The sequence below is a fragment of the Macrobrachium nipponense genome, chromosome 28 (genome assembly GCF_015104395.2).
Source record: "Macrobrachium nipponense isolate FS-2020 chromosome 28, ASM1510439v2, whole genome shotgun sequence".
NCBI lineage: Eukaryota > Metazoa > Arthropoda > Malacostraca > Decapoda > Palaemonidae > Macrobrachium > Macrobrachium nipponense.
Window position 1 is genome coordinate 671,936 of NC_087217.1, and position 24,804 is coordinate 696,739.

The window sequence follows — 24,804 nt, forward strand, 5'->3', positions numbered from 1 at the left end:
AGTAGCTAGCGGCAGCTGGAACGGTCGTAAGCTTCGAACAAGGGGAGAACGGTAGTTAACTGCTTGTCCGACAGTCGCGCGGTAACAAATCACTTTTACTTTTGGCCCATGCAAAATACGCAGAGTGAGGGGTGGCATGAGGAGGGACTATATGTAAAGGACCTCAGGTTTGTATAGTTAGGAAAATGCAATTTTCGACAAATTGTCATTTGTTCCGATACGTAATACAAACCATCGGTCCTTTAACAATAGGAAGACTCACTTCTTGGTGGGAGGAATCGAGTCTTTGATGAACAGACTGGTGTTCGTCCATCCCTGGAATTCCTCCCTGGTCGTAAGAGCGAGGGAGGGATCCAAGCCTCTGTCCGATTGATCGGGGTGTGCACCGCAGGATCAATGGTCAGACCTCTGGGCCGATACTAAGAGAGAGGCAGCGTATCTCTTCGTACCAGCAAGCAAGAACTTGTTCCTGTTTGCAAGAGGCAACATAAAGTATGGGTTTGTCTCAAGCTGGCATCCACTTCCTCCCCCTTGTTGGAGGAAGTGGTGGATATACGCTCCTATCCCTAGTGAAAGGGATAGGATGGGGCTCTGTTGAGTAGCTCACCTGCATCTTGTCCTTATCCAGCAGGGTGACGACCATGTCCCTCTAACCACAGGTAGAGGGGAAGAAAAAGATGGGAAGAGGAGCCAGTCACACTCTCATTCACTCATCCATTCTTACGGTCACACCAGGACTCGATGCTGTTCAGCCTGCGAGGGTCTGGGTTCGCTACACAACGTGTTGAGCAGCACCACGGGTCCCAGGGAAAAAGATCCAAGGACCTGTGGGCAATATCCCGAAGGTAGAAGGAGGGGCATGTGGTCAGGTTGGACCAGCCCCTGCCTTCAGTACCTGCGCCACGGAGAAGTTCTTGCGGACAAGGCAGCATCTCCTTCGCATCGAAGGCGGTGAAGTCCATTAGGGAGGGGACTGTGAACGACTCGAACCAATCGTCAGGGACCGAAGGGTTCTGAGTCTTCGCTACGAAGTTCGGTACGAAATCGAGCGTCACGGATCCCCATCCCCTGGATGCTTGACTTTGCAGGAGAAGTCATGCAGTTCCTCAGAGGAAAAGAAGGGAATAGTCGCATGACCTATCCCTCTTCTCTACTTCGGTGATGTCCAGTACCCATACTGGTCTGTCCGTTGCCACGAAGTCTCTCGCATCCTCCTATCCCCATGCAGCGAAGTTCTCGGTAGTGGATAGGACACCGACACTCCATGGTGGGTGTCGATGGTATGGGTACTGTGACAAGCTATTAAAACGAAGTAATGATTGCTCTGTAACAACCGAACTAAGTCAACAGCGTAGTTCGTAACTGACTCGGCCGCTCTGACAGCTGCCGACTGACTGCGTTCGGTAGGAGGCAAGTTGTCCAAGCATCCAGAGTCAAGCATGACCTTCGCCTTTAAAGGGTTATGCCGAGAGACCAAACAAATAATGTATTTGTTTGTCACCAATGCCGGACAGCGAGGGTGATGATTTTCTTAAGGCATGTGCCCAACAGGCGAAAGTCAATTGCCTTCTAGAGACCGAGGTCCCTGAAGGCAAAAACATCTCATAGTTGTTTGAATCTCAGCTAAGGAAACAAAAACACTATGTACCATTGAAGACGAAGGTAGATATTGAATGCAACCTACGTCTTCACAGACGAATCGAGAGAAGGATTCTCAAGATTTCCTAACCCTGTGCTTACAAATGACTGAAAACGCTAACTGCTATTTCATTGCTGTCCGGTGAGAAGTCGTAGTTGCAATGAAAGCGGGCATTCTTCAGTAATGAAAACACAAGGGAAAGCCGCCTGAAGAACTGCTTCTCATGGCTGAACATTTGGAAGTAGAGCTGTCAGGTCGGAGAGTAGGCGATGTCTTATGACACTCTGTTAATTCGGGTTGAACAATGAACAATTGTACACCTACGAATACAAGATATTTTGAAGACAAACTCAGATGTCTGCAAAATCATTCGCTATTATCGCAGTGCGATGCAGCGGAGACTTGTACAGACTTCTGTTACCGTGCGGTAAACAGAAAGATGAAAGATCCAAGAGACATCTCTGTTGAAAATTCTTCTGCAATGTCGAAGGCGCTGGAATCTAGCGTCACAGCAGTAGATGGTCCTTCATTATTGCGAGAATCCCGTTAATCAGAGACCTAAGTCCATGATTGTTGGGCAGAGATACGGTTCGGTAGTCAATCAAAGCATGGGGAGAGAGAGACATAACTGACCGTGCATCTCGGAGGCCCAGCTGGTACTGAGCTGCTATCAGGCAGTTCAATACGCAGTAGCTGAGCCTGGCCTCTCGCTGACTCGTCATCCTGAGTTGCCAGGTAATCCATTATTCCACGAAGGAATGCGTCGGCTAGAACCACCGAGCATAAAAGATATGCTCGAGCAATTATATTTAGCGAAACGAATTTCGGTAAATATAAAAGTTGAAATGGTGTGTCGTGACAAAACCATAAGATATAAAATTGAAACTGAAAACTCCTGGGAGGTTGCAGGCAACCCCGAGTTGCAGTTCAATTAGAATACTTCTCGTCTAAGTCGCAATCCGTAGATTAAGTAGGATATGCGCCTACCCCTCGGACAATTCAACTGCTTAGCAGAATCATGTCGCGAGGTTAATATACGTAGTTATATTTGTAGGATTCTGAACAACGATCTCCATCCTAAATTCTTTCTTTCAAGAAAACAAAATAAGGATTGGAGATCGAACCACCTCGATCTCTATCACAGAGAGTGAATGGAGAAGTCTTCCTCGAAGGAAAGCTTCAATGGTGAACAGCATACTAAGACGATAGTTCAAGCCAAACTGGATATTCCCGTCCGTTCTTCTCTATTCCAGGTTGGTCGCCTACTGTGAGATAGTCTTCTTTCAGCAGCAGTCTTCTTCCCAATGCTAGAAATTCCAGGAACTCGAGCATAGGCGAGGTTCCCGATTATCGTGTAACATATCGGGACTTCTCGTCTCGCTCACTTTGGACCGTGGTCTCGCCTAAGTGTTTTGGAGATCGTAAAAAAACTTGAACACTCTGAATGCGCTAGAAATTCCGTAGAATTCTAAGCAGTCTGCGAAACCCCCACCGAATTCGTCAAACGATATCGGCTGGTGGTCCTCTCGATTCCCGTAGAAATCGAGAATGGGGCAAGATCCCTCCTCAACGACCGGGGCTTACGTCAGGTAGGACCCGAAGGTCCCCCCAGTAGCGCAGTCCCCAACGTGGGATCCTACAGAGAAATCTCTGTAGGATCCCTCCCCTTTCCCTCGTAGCCGTAAGGAGAGAGGGAATGAGGGAGGAATTGGATACTCGCTCGCCTTCCCAGTGGAACTAGCAGTTGGAGAAGAGTAGGAGCAGCCATCGCCGCCTCTCAGAGTCTGGGAAAACGTATCGTCAGGAGAAAACATTTTCCCGAGGAGGGTTACGAACTCTCACTGTAGGTAAGGGTCTGCCGCCACTGTAAACGTCGTCTGGGTGGGGCTGATCGACACCTGACAGGAGAAAGCCGATACCGTCCTCCGACTCATTCCAGTCCTCGTCGAGGTCGAAACCTCTCAGGAGGACCGAAGGAGTATTTAAATACGGTGTCCGAAGACACGTAGAAACGCCGCTGTCGCAGTAGAGGAGGTGGAAGTAGCTTGATCGACCGGCCAGAACTGAGAGAGCCTTCTTGTCCGGAGACGAGAGACTCTGGTTCAAGACAGAATCGGCAAGCTCCGATCGCGGCAGACCCACCGTCGGTTTGGGTTCCCTCTCGGGGCCCCAAAACGACTCGAGCAGAGACGTGGGCTCTGCTGGTGGGAGCGGCAATCCTTCCCCGAGGTCGTTGCGCTGACGAATCAGCGCCATAACCTCGACAAAGTTCCTCTGGATCTCGGAAGTCATAGCATCTTGCAGAGTAGGACCGTCAAGCCCCTCGAACAAGAGCATTCCGAAAAATGAAGTTTTTATGATAAAACAAAGTTTAATGTATACTTACCTGGCAGGTATATATATAGCTATATTCTCTGTTCCACCTGGCAGAAATTTTCAAAACTCGCGCAAACGCTAGTAACCTATTAGTAGTTCAGGCAACCACCACCCCGTTACCGTGGCGCTAGCGCTAGGAAACCGTCCCAATTGGGCCAGATTTTCTCTGAACCCTGTCTCCTGAGGGAGGCGGGTGGGAATTAAATTATATACTACCTCCGCCAGGTAAGTATACATTAAGCTTTGTTTTATCATAAAAACTTCATTTTAATGTATGACACTTACCTGGCAGGTATATATAGTCTGATTGACACATTTGGAGGTGGGTCGGAAAGACAGCAAACATTCTTTTTAGAGTATAAAAAAATTTTATTAAAATATTATTATTAAAACTCCAGGTTCCTTACCTGCTAAGGTAGCTGACTTCATAGGTCCTGCCTCTAAGCCTGCTTAAACCTTAGTAGCTCTCAACAAGAAGTGTCCTGTATGTTGAAGAAGCTAGACTGGAACTGACAACTGGACGTGACCAATGTGTTGACAGAACCGTACAGCCCTCTTATGCCACGGCATTCAAGCTAGTAATAGATCATTTACCTGAACTACACACACACCATCACCGGATAATACTAACAAGACTGATAAAAGTACCGCACACTTTTCTCAGACGACCAAAAAACACAAACACCATCACCTAATAAAATCAACTAGCTTAAAAGAAGGTTATGGGGTAGTAACTCCTTTGCCCAATACTGTACCAGAGGACACGTATGGACCTAGCGTCTGACAATTATCAAAGGTTGTCTGAACATCCCTAAGATAATGAGACGCAAATATTGAATTAGTTTCTCCAATATGTGGATTCAATAATTTCCTTGAGGGCTACAAATTCTTTTTAAAGCTAATGAAGTCGCCACTGCCCTGACTTCATGAGCCTTCACTTTCAAAACTACCAAAGCTCTGCTCTTCACACAACATATGACCTCTCTAATTAACTCTCTCATGAAGAAGGCTAGAGCGTTCTTCGTCATGGGTCTACTGGGGTCTTTAACTGAACACCACAGAGCATCAGACTTCCCTCTGATATCTCTTGTTCTTTCCATATAACACCGCAACGCTCTCACTGGGCAGAGAACTCTTTCTTGCTCGTGACCCACTAACTCAGCCAGACCCAAAACTTCAAAGGATCTTGGCCAAGGATTAGCTGGATTCTCATTCTTGGTCCAAGGAAACCTTCTTGGAATGAACACACTGCGTTGCCATGTCTCCATCCCACCTTCTTCGATATGGCCTGAAGCTCACTAGCTCTTTTAGCAGTTGCCAATGCTACTAAAAAGATAGTCTTCTTAGCAAGATCTCTCAGAGGATTCCTCTAAAGGCTCGAATTTGCTAGAAGTTAAATACTTCAAGACCACATCAAGGTTCCAAGCAGGTGGCCTGCAGTGTGATTGTTTCTTCGTACCAAATGACCTAATCAGATCTCTAAGGTCTAAGTTATTCGAGATGTCTAGATCCCTGTGTCTAAACACTGAGGTTAGCATACTCTTATAACCTTTGATTGTCGAAACTGACAAGCGTAAATCCTTCCTCAAGTATAGAAGGAAATCTGCGATTTGGGTCACAGAGGTACTGGATGAAGACACTTTCCTGTTCTTACACCACTTCCGGAAATTGTCCCACTTCGACTGATATACTGTGATTGTGGAGGTTCTTCTGGCTCTAGCCACTGCACTGGCCACCTCTCTAGAATATCCCCTCGCTCTGACCAGACGTTCGATAGTCTGAACGCAGTCAGACCCAGAGCGAGGGTATTCTTGTGAAACCTGTCGAAGTGGGGTTGTCTGAGTAAATCTACTCTTAGAGGAAGAGTCCTTGGCGTATCTACTGTCCATTCCAGTACCTCTGTGAACCAACTTTGGGCCGGCCAAAACGGGGCTATTAAGGTCATCCTCGTTCCTTGGCTCTCCCTGAACTTCTTCATCACTTTCCCCAGTACCTTGAACGGAGGAAAAGCGTACAGATCTAAGTTTGACCAATCCATCAGGAATGCGTCGACCGCCACTGCTTCCTGGTCTGGAACCGGAGAGCAATAGGTTGGTAACCTTTTTGTCCTGGCTGTCGCAAACAGATCTACTACCGGACAGCCCCACAACTTCCACAGGCTCTGGCAAACCTCCATGTGCAACGTCCACTCCGTCGAGAGCAGTTGTTCTCTTCTGCTCAACAGGTCCGCACCCACATTCTTCTCTCCTTGTATAAACCTGGTGAGTATCACGACCTTTTCCTCTTCCGCCCAAAGCAGAACTTCCTTTGGCCAGATTGGGTAGGGGGGAAAGGGGAAAAGAATGAGTTTCCTCCTTGTTTTCGGATGTATGCCAGAGCCGTGGTGTTGTCCGAGTTGATCTGCACTGTCTTGTCCCGAATCAACTCTCTGAAGTGCTTCAAAGCCAAGAAAATTGCCATCAGTTCCTTCCTGTTTATGTGCCACTTTGTTTCTTTCTTGCTCCAAAGTCCTGACACCTCTTGAGGGCCTAATGTCGCTCCCCAACCCGCGTCCGACGCGTCGGAAAACAAGACGAGGTCTGGGCTCTTCTGCTGAAGCAACATCCCTCTTGCTAACCAGCCTGGAGTTAGCCACCACTTTAATTCCTCCTTTACTTCGGCCGGAATTAGAAACTGGAAGGAATCCGGTTGCAACTTTCTTGGCCATGAATCCTTCAGGAAAAACTGTAGAGGTCTCATGTGCAGTCTTCCTAAAGAAATGAACCTCTCTAGCGAAGAGAGTGTGCCCAGTAGACTCATCCACTCTCTTGCTGAGCATCGGTCCTTCTTTAGAAAGTCCTGCACTTTCCGAATGCCTTGGGCTTGCCTTTCGGGGGACGGAAAAGCCCGAAAAGTCACTGCCGATAATCTGAATCCCCAAATAAACTTATCTGTTGTTGGGGATCCAATTGAGACTTTTTTCCCCATGTTTACTACCAGACCTAGGTCTTTTGCTAAGTCCAATGTTTGACTCAAGTCCTCCAGACATTGACTTCTTGATTGGGATCTTATCAACCAGTCGTCCAGATAAAAAGACACTCTGATCCCTCTTAAATGTAACCATCTCGCCACATTGGACATCATCCTCGTGAACACTTGAGGGCTGTGCAAAGGCCGAAGCATAGGGCCTTGAACTGAAAGACCCTGTCCGAATCACAAACCTTAGATACTTCCTGCTTCCTGGATGATCGGAATATGAAACGTATGCGTCTTGTAAGTCCAGGGTCACCATCCAGTCCCCTGGACGTACCGCTGCCAGTACTGAATCGTTCGTCTCCATAGTGAACTTGGTCTTTTCTACGAAAAGATTCAGTTGACTTACGTCCAGAACTGGGCCTCCAACCTCCCGAGGACTTTGCAACCAGGAACAGACGGTTGTAAAATCCCGGAGATTCGTGATCCAGAACAGGCTCTATGGCTCCTTTCTCTAGCATGGACGCTACTTGCTCCCCACCCCAGAGCCGCTTTCTTCACTAAATCGTTGTAATTTGCCCCGAGGGCTCTCGGAGATGTTGCGAGAGGAGGTCTCTTCAAGAAAGGAATCTTGTACCCTTCCCGAGCTACGTTGACAGCCCAGGGACTGCCTCATGTTCTGCCAAACTTCCCAAAAACCTTGAAGTCTGGCTCCCACTGTCGTCTGGAGGACTGAGTTCTCATTCTTTAGAGGGTCTTGGCTCCTCTTTTAGTGGATACTCTCTTACCCCTAAGGCGGGTCGAGCGAATGTTCTTCCTCGAAAGGGCTGTTGCGAAGGCCTAGTATCCTTTGGAGTCTTCTTCACCAACTTGGGTGGTAAGAACTTCTTAACTGAAGATGAGAGAAGATCTTTGAGTGGCCTTCTGAGAAAGGGAGAGAGCTATATCCCTAATCACCTTCTGAAGGAACAGCTGTTTCGAAAGAGGAGAGAACAGCAACTCCGATTTCTGAGAGTTAGAAACTCCTTTTGAAGCGAAAGAACACAACAGCGATCTCTTCTTAAGAAAACTCCTGCTGTGAATACGAAGCCAGTTCATTCGTTCCGTCTCTCAGAGCCTTGTCCATGCAGGACATAATGCTCTTAGCTGTTTCTAAATCCTGCGAATCCTCCTCTTCTAGGGAGTTCGCTAGTGCTCCAAAGACCAATCCAGGAAATTGAAGACTTCGAAAGTCCTAAAAATCCTTTAAAAAGATGGTCAAACTCTGAAGACATCCACCAGACCTTAGCAGACTGTAACGCCTGTCTGCGTGAGCTGTCTACTATACTGGAGAAGTCCCCCTGGGAGGAGGCAGGTACTCCCCAGGCCTAGACTTTCTCCAGTAGCGTACCATACTCCATTTAGATGCTAACTTAGCTGGTGGAAAAACAAGAGAGTATTTTCCCCCCGCTTCTTTCTTATCCTTCATCCAGTCATTCACACGTTGAAGGGCCTTCTTCGCCGAAATTGACATCGTCATCTTAAGGAAAGAGGACTTCTTTGGAGTCCTAGTCTTGGAAAACTGTGATAATGGAGATAACGAGCTGTCGGTTTAAATTCCCCTTCAAAAATAGCAATAGACGTGAAGTCAGAAACCTTATAATCTGAAGAAGGTTCCGTATTCTTTTTTTTCCTCACTAATCCAACCTTCCTCTTCTGCTGAAGAAATGTCTTGTAAATCATTGTCGTGTTGACGCTTCGTTGACGGAATAGCGTCCTGCCGCCTGTGTCCTGCGGCTACCGAGGAGTCGGCGTCCTGCCGCCTCTCGATGTCCTGCCGCCTGCGTCCTGCGTCCATCGTAGACACGCCTGCTTCCTGTCGCCTGCGTCCTGCGTCCACAATTGGTCCCGCGTCCTGACGTTTGCGTCCTGCTTCTTCCGAAACTATTCTCTTCCTGTGTTCTGCGTCCTGCAAAACCAAGCGATCGCTTGTCCTCCTAGCGCCAGTGCGCCCTGAGTCCTCGGCGAACGCGTCCTTGTCTTCCCTTTTAGAAGACTTAATGGAAGGAAATCGTCCTTACGCCTTCAAAGATGCTTGCTCAGGCGCATCCCAAGACTTCACCAGAACTGCCAGCTTGGACTGCATTTCCCTTAAGAAACCCTTCGTACTATCCTCCTGAATGGTAGAAGACGAAGGAGGAGGATTACGAGCGGGACTGCGACCTAACGGAGAGCGATCTTGTACTCTACCCGACGGAGAAAGACGAGGGGAAGATACACAAGAAGATGGAGGAGATTCTTCCATCGAAATACCAGGCCGAGAAGGACGTATAGCGCCAGTGCGCCCTGAGTCCTCTCTAGCACGAAAAATCCTTTTCCTCTTGATCGGAACTGCGTCCCCGTCTTCCGAGGAGGACAACACCTCAGGACTACTCAAAGCCTCACGATCTTGAGCATGTCTCTCGAGAGTAGTTGATGTCCTGAAAGTCCTCTTGAGGGGGCGAGACACCACTGCATACCGACGTTCTCGCTCGGAAGTCGAACCTTCCGAGGACGCACACTTCCCAGTTACGCCTTTTCTGCGGCGAACTGCAACAGCCTGGGAACTTGCAACAGGACTGTTCGAAGGGACGCCTGACCGTGACAAAACCTCTCTCGCCTCCCTTCGACTGTCGACATGCCCTTCTCCCTTGGGTCTGGGAGCTTGACAGAGGTCTAGGTCTAGGAGCACGAGAGAGACGATCAGACGCCCCCTCCACTACACTTTCACTGACATCGAAAGCACTAACTCTATCTGTAAGTCGCTGTATTTGGTCGCCCATGGACGCAAGGGCAGCGAACACCTTCACAATATTTGTATCGTTCGCCTCCTCCGATACAGCAGCGGGCGCAGGAGATACCTGGGGAGAAGGAACTACCAATTCTACGTTAGAAGGAGCTGGAGAGGAAATACATTCACTCCTTTTACTAGAAGAATTTGACTTCTCACTACGAGAAACAGATCTCCTTACACGATCTTTCTCAAGTCTCTCAACATATTTCATAAATATCTTCCATTCCTTCTCTGATAAATTCTCACATTCAATGCATCTATTCTCCCAAGTACACACATTCTCTCTACACTTTTTACAAATGGTATGAGGGTCGACCGAAGCTTTCAGCAATCTTACCTTACACCCCTCTTTTGCACACACTCTAAACATACTCCCAGTATCAGACATCTTTAAAGAACAATCCAAAGCGAATGCCAGGCTAACGTTTCCGAGTACAATACCAAAAATCCATGAAAAGTCAGCAACGAGAATGAAAATCCTAGCAGGGAACCACCAACAATGTTGCCGGTTCGGCTGGCAGAGAAAATCTGGCCCAATTGGGAACGGTTCCTAGCGCTAGCGCCACGGTAACGGGGTGGTGGTTGCCTGAACTACTAATAGGTTACTAGCGTTTGCCGCGAGTTTTGAAAATTTCTGCCAGGTGGAACAGAGAATATAGCTATATATATACCTGCCAGGTAAGTGTCATACATTAAACCTCCCCCTTAAGGAGGAGGAACTGCGATAGACCCCTCTCGGATTCCTACTGCCACTTGCGCGTACGTCCTGGTCGGTCCGAAGATCGTACCTGGTACTTACGGCGTCGTGACGGGATCGTGCGGGGCATGCCCCTCACGATCACCCCGCTGTGCCTCGCTCTTCCTGGTGCAAACCGAGGAAGTTGCAGGCACGGGAGAGGAAGACATGACGCTCCTCTTTCGCTCGCTGGCAGAACCAGAGGGCTTGGAGGGCTGCAGGCGATCGCCACTTTGCAGGCCTAGTCGAGCCGTTTCCCAGGGAAACGGCTGGACCGAGAACAGCGGCCCCGATCTCGTGTGCAGAGGAGCTGCTGCTGGTCCCCCTATCCGCCCGGTCCCTGTGGGAGCGGCGGTCAGGTGACCTGCTAGGCTCGCTGTCGCGGTGAGACCGGACGAGCGTCCTCTCAGCGCATCGAGCCACCGGTACCAGCCGCTCGGCTGGCACCGACGGCCGAGGGGACCCCTTCCTCGCCTCAGCGCGTGGCCGGTCAGAGACCGTCACGTCAGCCTGAGCAGCCGGCTGGTCGCTGCGAGAGCGTCCGCTGGCCTGGCGAGAGTCGTCTGCACGACTCTCGCCAGTCTTCTGCTCCGCGCTTCGGTCTTGACGGCGAGCGAGCTCGGGCGTCAAGACTTTGGCTGGACGGTCTCCCGCGAGACCCGTCCACTCGGTACTTCTCGCGAACGAGAGGCTGAGGCGGATCCTGGTTTAGCGGCAGAACCGCTAGAACCAGGCGAGGAAGTGCCAGCCGAAGCTGGTACTCCTCTGGTCCCCGTCTTCTTCTCCTTGGTAGAAGAAGAGACGGGCCCTGTTCCCGAGGGAGCAGGAGGACCAGCAGAAGAGCTCCCCGAATCGCCGGAGCGAGACGGGCCCTTAGAAGGTCCCGAAGGAGCCTTCTTAGGGGGGAAAACCCGGGTTACCAGCTGGTCACTGCAAGAGCGGCCGCTGGCCTGGCGAGAGTCACCTGAGCGGCTCTCACCAGCCTTCTGCTCCGTGCCGCGTCTTGGCGCCGAGCGAACTCTGGCGCCGAAACTTGGCTGCACGGTCTCCCAAGGGAGAACGTACACTCGGGATCTCTCGCGAACAAGAGACCGAGCCAGAACCTGGCGTAGCGGCATCGCCGCTAGCACCAGGCGAGGAAGTACCAGAGCTAACCGATACTCCTCTGGTCCCCGTCTATCTCTTCCTTACGGAAGGGGAGACGGGCCTCGCTCCCGAAGGAGCAGGAGGACCAGCAGAAGGACCCCCCGTCCCACCGGGGTGGGACGGGCCCTTAGAAGTTCCCGGAAGGAGACTTTCTTAGGGGGGAAGGCAGCCTTCTTCTTCTTCGGCTTATGGGCCTTAGAAGGTCGAAGGGGACGAGGCAGCAGCAGACGATGAAGACGAAGATGACAGCTTCCTCTTCTTCCTCTTCCTCGTCAGCTCACGCAGGACAGTCGTCAGGTCCTCCATCCAGGCCGGAGCCGGGGCTATTGCCGAAGCAACACGGCCCGACTGCACCTGTCCGGAAGGACCTGGGACTGGGGAAGACACACCGTGGGCAGGACCAGCATGGACAGGCTCAGGAACCAGGAGCGACAGGAACAGCAACCAGCTCAGGAGCGGCAGGAACAGCGGCAGCGTAGACCCAGAAGAGACAGCCAAGCAACAGCGGGAACACATCAGGCAGCGGGAATCACACAGCGGCAGGTACGGCAGGCCCAGCGATCGCCTCGTAGAATCATCGGCAGCCAGCGGGAACCTGGGTACTGGCGGCCGGTCCAGGGGCGAGCTGCTGGAACAGCGGAAGTCTGGGGCAGGCAACACGAAGAAAACAGGTGGCGGCGGCAACCCCCCCCCGGTACGGTGGCGGCCCTAGTAGCGGCAGACGACGTCATTGACACAGCATGGGGAGTGTAGACCAGCGGGGGGGGGAGCAGCATAAGCGGCCGTGGTAGTAGTGGAGACCGCCCCAGACCTCGCTAGACGCTGCAGCACCCCGTGGATGCTAGGCACGCCCTGCCGCCGCGGTGGTCCATACCTGTCCCAGGTCGTCTCCCACGGATGTAGCACTGCGGTAGCATAGATAGATTAGTAAGAGGGGTTCCCATCACGCACGGGGGGAAGACATGCCCACCCCACCCCGAACGCAAGGAAGACCCCAAATACAAAATACAACGAGGAAGCTGAGCGGGGGCAGGAAAGAAGACGAAGAATCGGATACCAAGGGAGTCGTGGGAGAGCTTTCCGACGACTTCCTGGCAGACCTTCGCTTCCCCTTACCCCCGCACAGCAGTGAAAAGTAATATGAAAAATGAAACAGATACTGCCCTTGCGATTCACTTCATGAACTTAAAGGGAAAAGATCATTCCCGGTAAGAGCGGAAACTTGATCCAAATAATATGATGCTATCTAAAAAATATATATGAAAATGAAACAGAATACTGCACTTGCGATTTCACTTCACAGAAAATAATCGTAAGGATCAATTCCCGGGTAAGAGCGAAAATTGATCCAAATTAAATTATGCAAAATAAATAAATGAAAATGAAAAGAATACTGCAATTGCGAATCCACTTTCATTGCATTTTATCATACCAAATAAAAGGCTCGTGCCGAGCGCAATCACGCTCTCGGTAACGAACGCACAGGGCAAAAATATAATGAAAAAAGTACTTACATTTTTCAATTACACACTTTCGCCCAAAATACATGACTCGGCGCGAGCGCGCCCGCCCTCGGCACCGAGACATAATTCAAGTGTTTAATTCATGAAAAGAGAGGAAATCGCCGCATCTACGGCGATAGCTCCATGTTGGTTAATAATTAAGTAATGAAAATGAAAACAGTGTACTTACAGTTTCATTTTCAAGTCAAACAAACCATTAGTAGAAAACACAATATAAACAAAGCATACGACAATGAAGCGGGCAGAGAGCGATGACGAACACGTCCTTCACACCCGCGGCCGAAAGCAAAAGTGATTTGTTTACCTCCCAGTCGCGCGGCGCGCGACTGTCGGACAAGCAGTTAACTACCGTTCTCCCCTTGTTCGAAGCTTACGACCGTTCCAGCTGCCGCTAGCTACTTCCTATTGTTAAAGGACCGATGGTTTGTATTACGTATCAGAACAAATATACTTAGCTGATTCACACCATTGGAGGAGGGTAAGAGACAGCTAATTACTGACATAGACAGGAAAAACAACATAAGTTGTAGGTAAAATAAAAATAATAAACCTTGGTTCCTACCTGATTAGGCGGAAGACTTCGTGGCTACTGCCCAGGAGTCTGCTTCGCCTCTAGAGCCTCAGCGAGATATTGATCTATGGCTAAGAGTTCTTGTGGGTCTGTCAAAGGGGTCTCAACCACTTACTCGGCAGAGCCTAAATGGCATTTGTCAAAGTTCTGTCATCCACTAACTTGACAAAAAACACCAAAACGAAGGAGCACAACACCGATCCCGACCACCTGATCCTAACACCCTTGTTAGTTCTAATGATTGAAAGGAGTTATCCCCGAAACTCCTCCCAAACAACCAATAACTCGAATCACATAAATCACACATACATTAAAATACAAAAATAAAAATTTTTACAACTGTACTAGTTAGATACCTACTTAGTTCCTTACTTGACAAAGGCAACGGCCGCCTGTGCGACGTCAAGCACCCTTGTCAGTAGAAAACCAAGAACATGTCTAACCCGAAAGTTTACGTACCTAAGGAAAAAAATTTAAGGATTAGTATTTGCTCCAGCTCCCAGCACCGTATCCGCTGACACAAACGGACCCAGAGAGAAGCATTTCTCATATGTTACTCTTACATCTTTAAGATAATGAGATGCAAAGACCGAATTACATCTCCAATATGTTGCGTCTAAGATGTCTTTCATAGACATGTTTCTTTGAAACGTTAATGAAGTAGCCACTGCTCTCACCTCATGAGCCCTCACTCTAAGCAACTTGAAGGAGTCATCAAGACATTTTTCATGAGCTTCTGTAATAACATTTCTCACAAAAAATGCCAGGGCGTTTTTGGACATGGGTCTCTTCGTGTCCCTTACCGCACACCATAGACCTTGTTGACAAACTCCGAGTTCCTTCTTCTTCTTAAGGTAAAACTTAAGAGCCCTGACTGGGCAAAGGGATCTCTCTATATTCCTCTCCCACCAAGCTCGAAATTCCTTTCACTTCAAAACTCCTGGGCCAGGGTTTTGAAGGGTTCTTGTTCTTAGCCAGAAACAATGTCTGGAAAGAACAAATAGCAGAATCTCCCTTAAATCCAACCCGAGAATCTAGGGCGTGGAGTTCGCTCGTTCTTTTAGCCGTAGCGAGGGATAAAAGGAAGATACATTTTCTTGTTAAATCTCAAAACGAGGCAAGGTGAAGAGGTTCAAATTTGTCCGATGTCAGGAACTTCAGGACCACATCCAGGTTCCAGCTCAGAGTTCTCGGAGATTTAGACTTCGAAGTCTCGAAGGACCTTATAAGGTCATGGAGGTCCTTGTCATCCGCTATTTTCAGCCCTCTATTTCTGAACACTGCTGAAAGCATACTCTTAAATCCCTTGATGGTAGAAACCGATAAATGAAATTCCTCTCTAAGAAAAATCAGAAAATCGGCTATGATGGTCACAAAGGCATCGGAGGAGGACAGCTTCTTCGCTCTACACCATCTCCTAAACACTTCCCACTTTGATTGGTAAACCCGAATTGTTGACGATCTTCGGGCTCTTGCGCTGACAAGTCTTTCGACAGTCGAAAGGCAGTCAGAGCGAGAGCGGGGAGGTTTTGATGAAACCTCTCGAAGTGGGGTTGTTTGAGCAGATCTGTCCTGCTTGGAAGAGATCTGGGGAAGTCCACCGTCCATTCCAGTACCTCTGTGAACCAATCTTGAGAGGGCCAAAAGGGGGCGATGAGTGTTAACTTTGTCCCTTCTGATGCCACAAACTTCCCGAGTACTTCCCCTAGAAGTTTGAACGGGGGAAAGGCGTAGCCGTCTAAGCCCGACCAGTTCAGTAGAAAGGCGTCGACCGCGATCGCTCTCGGATCCTCTACCGAAGAGCAGAAGTTTTCTATCCTTTTGGAGAGGAACGTTGCGAAGAGGTCTATGTGAGGCCTCCCCCACAGGGACCAGAGGCTTTGACAAACTTCCGAGTGGAGAGTCCACTCTGTGGGAAGGACTTGATTTCTCCTGCTGAGTCTGTCTGCCCTGACGTTCTTTTCTCCTTTTACAAATCTCGTCAGGAGGGTAACTTTTCTTTCCTCCGCCCATACTAACAGCTCCTTTGCTAGTTCGTATAGGGAGAAAGAATGGGTCCCCCCTGCTTTCTGATATAAGCCAGAGCCGTGGTGTTGTCTGAGTTGACTTGGACCACCCGGTCTCTGACTTCTAACTCGAAGCACTTTAGGGCTAGGTAAATCGCCAGCAGTTCTTTGGAATTTATATGCCAGCACACCTGTTCCTTCGTCCAGGTGCCTGACACTTCCCTTGCTCCTAAAGTCGCTCCCCATCCTGTCTCCAATGCGTCGGAGAACAATATTCGGTCTGGGTTCCGGATAGCCAGAGACATACCCTCGTTCTTCTTTAGAGGGGCCAGCCACCATTTCAGATGACTCTTGATTTCCACGGGGATCGTGAAAGAGTCCGTCAATTTTCCCATCTTCCATTTCCACACTTTCTGAAGGAAGAATTGAAGCGGGCGAATGTGAAGTCTCCCTAGGGAAATGAACTGTTCCAGCGAGGAAAGGGTCCCTAGAAGGCTTAACCATTCCCTCACTGAGCTGCGTTCTTTCCCTAGGAAGTTCGAGACTTTTTGAAGGCCTCGAAGGAGTCTTTCCTGTGAAGGAAAAGCCCGAAAACCCCGAGAATCCATCTGAATCCCCAGATAAACTAAGTTCTGGCTGGGGATCATCTGAGATTTCTCAAGGTTGACGAGCAATCCAAGAGACTTTATCAGGTCTAGTGTCGTGTTCAAGTCCTCTGAACACTGGCTTGCCGATTTGGCTCTTATGAGCCAATCGTCCAGGTAAAGGGAGATGTTGATCCCTTTTAGATGAAGCCACCTTGCTACATTCCTCATTAGGAAGGTGAATACCTGAGGAGCTGTAGACAGGCCGAAGCACAAGGCCCTGAACTGGAAGATCTTGTCCTGTATCACAAATCGAAGACACTTCCTCGATGATGGATGAATCGGAACGTGGAAATAAGCATCTTGAAGGTCCAGGGAGACCATCCAGTCTCCAAGCGCCGACAGAACCGAAGCAGAAGTCTCCATGGAGAATTTCTTCTTCTCCATGAAGCGGTTCAGTGCGCTTAGGTCTAGCACTGGCCTCCACCCCCCCCCCCCCCCCCCCCCCCCCCCCCCCAAGCTTTCGGGACTAAGAAAAGGCGATTGTAAAACCCCGGGGAGTGAGGGTCCTGTACTAGCTCTATTGCTTCCTTGATCCACATTGATTCCACCATCTGAAGAAGTACTTCTCTCAGAACAGGGTCCTTGTACCTCGCCGACAGTTCCCTTCTCCAGTACTGACAATGTCCAAGGGTCGGCTTCTCTCGAGGCCCAGGCTTCTACAAAATTTAGAAGTCTGGCACCTACAGGTGTTTGGAGGATAGTTGTCCTATTTGGTCTTTTTAAAAGGTCGGAAGGAAGACCTTCCTCGCTTCTCCGAAGGCTTCCTTTTCGAAGAGGGTCAAGTAGAGGAGACTCCACGAAAGGGCTGTAGAGGAACTCTTGAATCTTTCTTTGCAACAGTTACAGCTGGTCGATTCTTTTTCGCCGACTGAACCAAGTTGCCTTCTCAGATAGCGAACGAGCAATATCCCTCACTAATTGGGAAGGGAACAGGTGCTCAGACAAAGGCGCCTAGAGAAGAGCTGACCTCTGAGTGGGCGAGACAGCTTTAGTAAGGAAAGATCCATACACTGACCTCTTCTTGATCATTCCTGATCCAAACAGGGAAGCCACCTCTCCTGAACCATCTTGAACCGCCTTATCCATACATGACATAATACTGTGAAGAACCTCGGGTTCGAGAAAGTCAGGTTCTTGAGTCTTCTTTGCCAGCACCCCAAGGGACCAGTCCAGGAAGTTAAATACCTCTAAGACGTGGAAAAGTCCCTTGAGGAGCTGGTCTAGCTCCGACATACTCCAAGAGGATTTGGCGGAAGAAAGGGAGTGTCTCCTTGACGAATCTACGAGACTAGAGAAGTCTGATTCTGCTGAAGATGGAAGCATCAGACCCATAGCTTCTCCAGTCCCGTACCATATGCCTCTCCTTCCCGAAAGCTTGGAGGGAGGCACGCAACACACAGTCTTTCCTGCTTCATTTTTGGTGTTCATCCACGAGCCAAGAGCTTGAAGGGCCTTCTTCATCAAAATCGCAGGCTTCATTTTTAGAAAGGAAGAGGACTTCGAGGCCTTCGTACTCGAGAAAAGAGACCGAGGCGAAGGAGGAGCTGCAGGGCTCAAAGAGTCTCCGAATTCCTGGAGTAAAAGAGAAGCCAAGATCTTGTAGTTAGAAAGGCCTTCAATTACTGGTGTCTCTTCATCAGACACATCTTCCAACTCAAGAGCAGCAGTCGGGGAACGATCTCGTTTAGACTGCAAGTCTTCTGTGACTCCCCGTTCCTGAGGGGAAAGGCTTCTCGATGGAGAAGGACTGTCAGTTCTAGAAGCCTTCTTTTCATGTAAATCTACCGAAACTTTCGGTTTATCCAAAGAAGTAGAGGTAGCTACAGCAACCTTCGAAGGTCTAGCGGAAGTCCGATGATCTATCGTAGTTGGAGCCTCACTCCTAGTTGGCTCCTCGCACCTGGCCAGTGCCTCGCGCCTGGCTGGCGCCTCGTTTCTGGTTGTAGCCTCGTGCCTGGCTGAAGCTTCACGCTTGGCTGGCGCCTCTCGTCTGGAAGGCGCCTGGCTCCTAAATGGAGATCCGCTGTCAGAAGAAGACATTTCTCTGTTAGGAGGCTCCCGTCTGTAGGAGAGCAGAACGTGCCTGGAGGAAGAACATCCTGCTTCCTGTTCATTGCGAGGGACAGAAGAGGTAAACTTGGATCTCTTGATCGGTAGATATGCATCCTTCCTTCTAGGAGGATCCTCTCGCGCCTAGCTGGAGAGTACTCCAACCAGGGAAGCGATCTGTTCCTGCATATTCTGCAGAATTCTCATTGTTTCCCTGTTCTTGTCCACAGGAGGAGAATGAGAACGTTCAGGTGCAGGGGGCACCCAGTACTCCATAGGAGAGCGCACAGATCTCTTCGCTCTCTTCCTATCCGATGGCGATACTTCTGGGAAACGCTAAGGACTTTAATCGAGTTGAGGCGCTTTCCAGCCCCTCTTCAAAGGACGGGAAAGATCCGTGGATCTCCACCCGCGCTTAGGCGAAGAAGTCTCGGAAGACGAGAAGCACTTTCGGAGAACGCTTTTGCAGTAGCGATCTCTGGCAGTCTGAGGCGAAACAGAACCTGCCGAAGGGACGTCTGACTGGTGGGGATTCTCCACAACCTCCGTACGGCTTTCGACATTCCTTCTCCTCTGGGCTTGGGAGCTTGGAAGAGGTTTATCCACTGCACTGTTCATTTTAGAATCACTTTGCTTACCTTCCAGGGCCGCCATCTTAATTTCCATTCTCTTAAGAGCAGCTTTATGATCTGCAATTTCAGATGCAGAATCTGTAGGAACTGCGAAGGGAGAAGGGGCTGAAACAGACGTAACAGGGGCAGTATTTACAAGAGGAGAAGTTACAAAATTAGAAACTTGATCGCTAGATCTAGATTTAATGAGGGATTTGGAAGAAGCCTTCCTCACCCTATCTCTCTCTAACTTCTTCAAGTAAGAAGTTAGAGACTTCCATCCTTCTGCACTCAAATTCTCACATTCATTACAAGTGTTATCCAAAGTGTAATCATACCTTCTGCAACGTCTACATACAGTGTGAGGATCAACCGAAGCCTTCGGCATCCTCACCTACGGCCCTCATTCACACACACTCTCCACACAGTTCCAGAGTCAGACATATTAAAGCAAAATCCTAAATCCAAAATCCAAAATACAGTCCACAATAGCGTATGCCAATACAACAATCCAGATCGTCACCAAAAAAGCCAACAGGAAGATCAACTGCGATGAAAATAACGAAATTCAGTCAGAGGAACTAACAACGATGTTGCTAGAACCGGCGACAGAGAAAATCTGATAGAAAATGGGAATGGTTCCTATTCCTGCCACCCAGCGGCAGGGCGATAGATCAAGAGCAAATATAAAGTCATGGGTTTGTCTCTTGTTGGCATCCACTTCCCCCCCCTTGTAGGAGGAAGTGGTGGATATTCTGCTCCTATCCCTAGTGAAAGGGATAGGATGGGGCTCTGTTATATAGCTCACCTGCAACTCGTCCTCATCCAGCGTAGTGACGACCGTAACCCTCTGCCCACAGGTAGAGGAAAAGAAAAAGATGGGAAGAGAAGCCAGTCACTCTCTCGTTCACACATCCATTCTCACAGTCACACCAGGACTCAATGCTGATTCAGCCTGCGAGGGTCTGGGTTAGCTACACAACTTGTTGAGCAGCCACCACGGGTCCCAAGGAAAAAGTATCCAAGGACCTGTGGGCAATATCCCGAAGGTAGAAGGACGTGAAGGTAGTCTGGTTGGCCCAGACACCTGCCTTCAGGACCTGCGCCACGGAGAAGTTCTTGCGGAACGCAAGGGAAGGACCAATGCTCCTGACTTCGTGGGCTCTCGGACGGAGCGTACGGGTGTCGTCACTACCATCAGCCTCATACGCTCTCCTGATCACCTCACGCAGCCAGAGAGAAAGTGTTCTTGGATACTTCTTTCTTGGTTACCCCGGTGCTAACGAAGAGGCGTCGACGCTCAGGCCTGAGGTGCCGAGTTCTCTTCAGGTAGCGCCGTAGCGCCCTCACAAGACAAAGCAGCATCTCATCCGCATCATTATCGGTGAAGTCCATTAGGAAGGGAATTGTGAAAGACTTGAACCTGTCGTCAGGGATCGACGGTTTCCGAGTCTTCGCAACGAAGTTCGGGACGAAATCGAGCGTCACAGATCCCCATCCCCTGGAGTGTCGTACATCGAAGGAAAGACCATGAAGTTCCCTTACTCTCTTCGCCGATGCCAGGGCCAGCAAGAAGAGGGTCGAGATATCCAATCCCCTCAGTTTCAGGACTAGTGCCAGAGCGGCTCTATACCCTTTCACTGTGGGGACTGAGAGGAGCTTCTCTTGGCGAAGAAAAACGAGGAAATCCGCTACCTGTTGAAGAGTGGCTCTGAGAGGAGATATACCCTGTCTACGACACCAACCACAGAAGACGGCCCACTTCCCCTGGTACACAGCTGCAGAGGACTGACGGACGTTTCCAGCCATCTCTGTTGCAGCGCTGCGAGAAAAGCCTCTCGTTCGCAAGAGATGGTGGATAACAGCTAGCCGTGAAGTCGTAGGGACTGGACTGTTCGGTGGTACCGCTTTACGTGTGGCTGGGCGAGAAGGTTGTGCCAAGGGGGAATCTCTCTCGGTTCTCCTGCGAGAAGAGCCAGCAGGTCCGGATACCAAATGGCCTGGGGCCATTTGGGAGCCACCAGGATCATCCTGAGGTTCGGGGTGACCAGTACTCGACTGATCACCTTGCGAATCAGGCTGAACGGGGGAAAGGCATACGCGAAGAGGTTGTCCCACGGATGTTGAAGAGCGTCCTCTGCAGCTGCCCATGGGTCCGGCACAGCTGAAAAGAAAACCTGAAGTTTCCTGTTGTGCCAGGTGGCGAACAGATCAACTACTGGTCGCCCCCACAGATCGAAGAGCTTTTCCGCCACGTCCTGGTGTAGGGACCACTCAGTTCCTATCACCTGATCCCAACGGCTGAGCTTGTCCACTACTACATTCCTCTTCCCTGGAATGTAGCGTGCTGACAGCTTTATTGAGTGAGCCTCGGCCCACTCGTGCACCTGCCGAGTCAACTGTTGCAACGGGAGAGACACTAGGCCCCCGTTTGTTGACGTAAGCCACTACCGTGGTGTTGTCGCACATCAACACCACTGAGTGTCCCATCAAGCGGTCCTGGAACTCTTGGAGCGCGAGAAACGCTGCCTTGAGCTCCAGTACATTGATGTGAAGGTGCTTGTCGCAATCGTCCCACACACCTGAAGTCAGCAACTCCTCCAGGTGTGCGCCCCATCCCTCGGTCGATGCGTCTGAGAACAGCTGCATCTCCGGGGGGGAGTGCGTAGGGGCACTCCTCTTAAGAGGTTCCTGTCGTCCAGCCACCAGGCTAGGTCCTGCCTCACCTCCAGCGTGAGAGACACTGGGAAGTATGGAGGATCTGTTGCCTGTGACCAACTCTCCTTTAGTCTCCACTGAAGAGACCGCAGGTGAAGAGGCCCGTGGGGGACTAACTTCTCGAGTGACGACAGGTGTCCAATCACGACTTGCCATTGCTGAGCTGCCTGTTCCTGCCAAGACAGGAACTGGTTGGCTGCCTCCCTGAATCTGCTGATCCGCGAGTCAGCGGGGAAGACTCGCCCTGCTACCGTGTCGATCAGCATACCCAGGTACTTCATCCTCTGCTTGGGTTCGAGACGGACTTCTTGAAGTTCACCACGATCCCCAGATCGTGACAAAACTCGAGTAGTTGATCCCTGTCTTGCAGCAACTGCGAGCGGGAGCTCGCCAGGACTAACCAATCGTCGAGATACCTCATCAGACGTATCCCGTGCAAGTGGGCCCAAGCAGACACCAGAGTGAACACTCGCGTGAACACCTGTGAGGCGGTTGAGAGACCGAAGCAAAGTGCCCTGAATTGGTACACCGTCCCGTCGAGGATGAAGCGGAGGTACTTCCTGGAGGATTGATGGATGGGTATCTGGAAATACGCATCCTTCAGATCCACTGAAAGCATGAAATCGTTCTCCCTGATGGAGTCGAGCACGGATCGTGCCATCTCCATCGTGAACCAAGTCTGGCGAACGAATCGGTTCAGGGGAGAGAGATCTATCACCGGGCGCCAGCCCCCCGTAGACTTTTCCACCAGAAAAAGACGACTGTAGAAGCCCGGTGACTGATCCGTGACGATCTCTACAGCTCGATTGCTCAGCATGGACTGGATCTCCTGTCGTAGTGCCACGTCCTTCGAAGAACCTGGAACGTAAGTTTGCCGAGACAGAACCTGATATAGTGGCAGAACCTCTGGCACCAGGCGAGGAAGTACCGGTGTTAGCCGGTACTCCTCTGGTCCCCGTAGTCTTCTTCCTTGCGGAAGAAGAGACGGGCCCTGCTTGAGGACCAACGGAAGCAACCCCCGTCTCACCGGAGCCATGAGAAGCTCCCGAAGGAGACTTCTTAGGAGGGGAGGAGGCGACCTTCTTCTTCTCCGGCTTTGAAGCCTTAGAAGTCGAAGGGGGAGAGGCGGCAGACGACGACGACGAAGAAGACGACGAAGAAGACGACGAAGACACCTTCCTCTTCTTCTTCGTCAGCTTCCTCAGGACCGACGTTAAGTCTACCATCCAGGGCGGAGCCGGGGCTGCTATTGCCAAAGCAACAGGGCCGAGGCTGCTATTGCCAAAGCAACAGGGCCCGGACGCACCTGTCCGGAAAGACCAACGTCGGGTACAGCAACGCCACGAGCAGGAACAACCTTGGCAGGAGCAGGCATCACAGGAACAGCAGGCACAGGCACGGCAGGAACGGTAGGCAACGTCTCAGTGGTCACGGCAGGAACAGTCATCAGCATCTGGGTGGGTACAGCAACACAGGAGGACGGACCAGCGTCACCAACATCCTTGGCACCGGCGGCAGGTCCAGGGGCGAGCTCTTCGGGCACTCAAAGTCAGGTCTCGGCAGCACGGCAAACCCGGGCGGCGGCAGCACACTCCCCCGTGGCACGGCGATCAGTCCCTGTACAGATGTGGTTGGAGTCACAGACACTGCATGTGGGGAATACACCAGATGGGGGGGAGCGGCATAACCTGTAGTGGTCAACGTAGTGGTAGTGGTGGTGGTGGTCACCATGGCATGCGTGACCGCGGCAGCGCCAGCAAGATGATATAGGAGCCCCTGGACACTGGGCACGCCTTGCAAACCCAATGAAGCCCACACCTGGCCAAGGTTGTCCCTCGCAGCAGAAGCACCTGGGGAAGCAAAGGTCGGGTGAGTACGGGGGGTCTGTACCCGCTCGCGGGGAGTGGACGAACGGATAGAGGACCCTGAATACAACTCTACGTCGGGGTACCGACCGCCCTTCTCCACACTCGACAGATCCGGTGAGGAGAAGGACCTGGAAACCCCCCCCGAGGGGGAAGGTGCCATACGTGGGAGCTGAGCAAGGGGCAGGAAAGACGACGAAGTGTCCGTTACCAAAGGAGTCGCGGGAGAGCTTCCCGACGACTCCTTTGCAGGCCTTCGCTTCTTCCTGCCCTCGTACAAGCCCCACTGCACCTCTGACCACGATACACATACATTACAGGGCTCGACGCAAGAGCATTCGCGCCCTCGACACCGAGCACACAAAACATGAGGATCTATCTCCGGGAAACTGCGGAATTTGCCACGTTTTCGCCCCTCAGTTCCTGGGCACAGTCGCCGGATAATTGGAGGGCGCGGAGAATCCATCTTGATTGATTATCACTTCAATAATAAAGATGATGAAAAGGGAAATGATTGTACTTACAGTTTCCTTTCAAACAGAACCAGAAAACACAACCATACACAAAAGCGAACAACGATAAAGCGGGCAGAGAGCGAAGAACACACATCCACTCGCTGTGAGGCCAAAAGCAAAAGTGATTGTTTACCTCCCAGTCGCGCGGCGCGCGCCTGTCAGACAAGCAGTTAACTACCGAGCCCCTTGTTCGAAAGCTTACGCCCTATCCAGCTGCCGCTAGTAACCTTATTGTAAAAGGACCGAAAGTTTGTATTCCGTGTCGGAACAAATTATCCACTATGCCTATGGATGAAGCTTATATGGAATGATAGCTCTGGAGATGACAATTATTTTACCAATACTCTTGTCAAATTTTTGTGTGTGTCAGTTTGGCCCATGAATAAAGAACGATAATTAGTTCTGCTTCTAGAGAGTAAAACAGGACTGTTAATTTATGGTGGATAGAAAGGCCTATAACATCGACAAAATGACAATTTGTCGAAAATTGCATTTTTCCTAACTATACAAACCTGAGGTCCTTTAACAATAGGAAGGTGACTAGCGGCAGCTGGGACGGTCGTAAGCTTCGAACAAGGGGAGAACGGTAGTTAACTGCTTGTCCGATTGTGCGCGCGGGCGGTGAAGAATCACTTTTG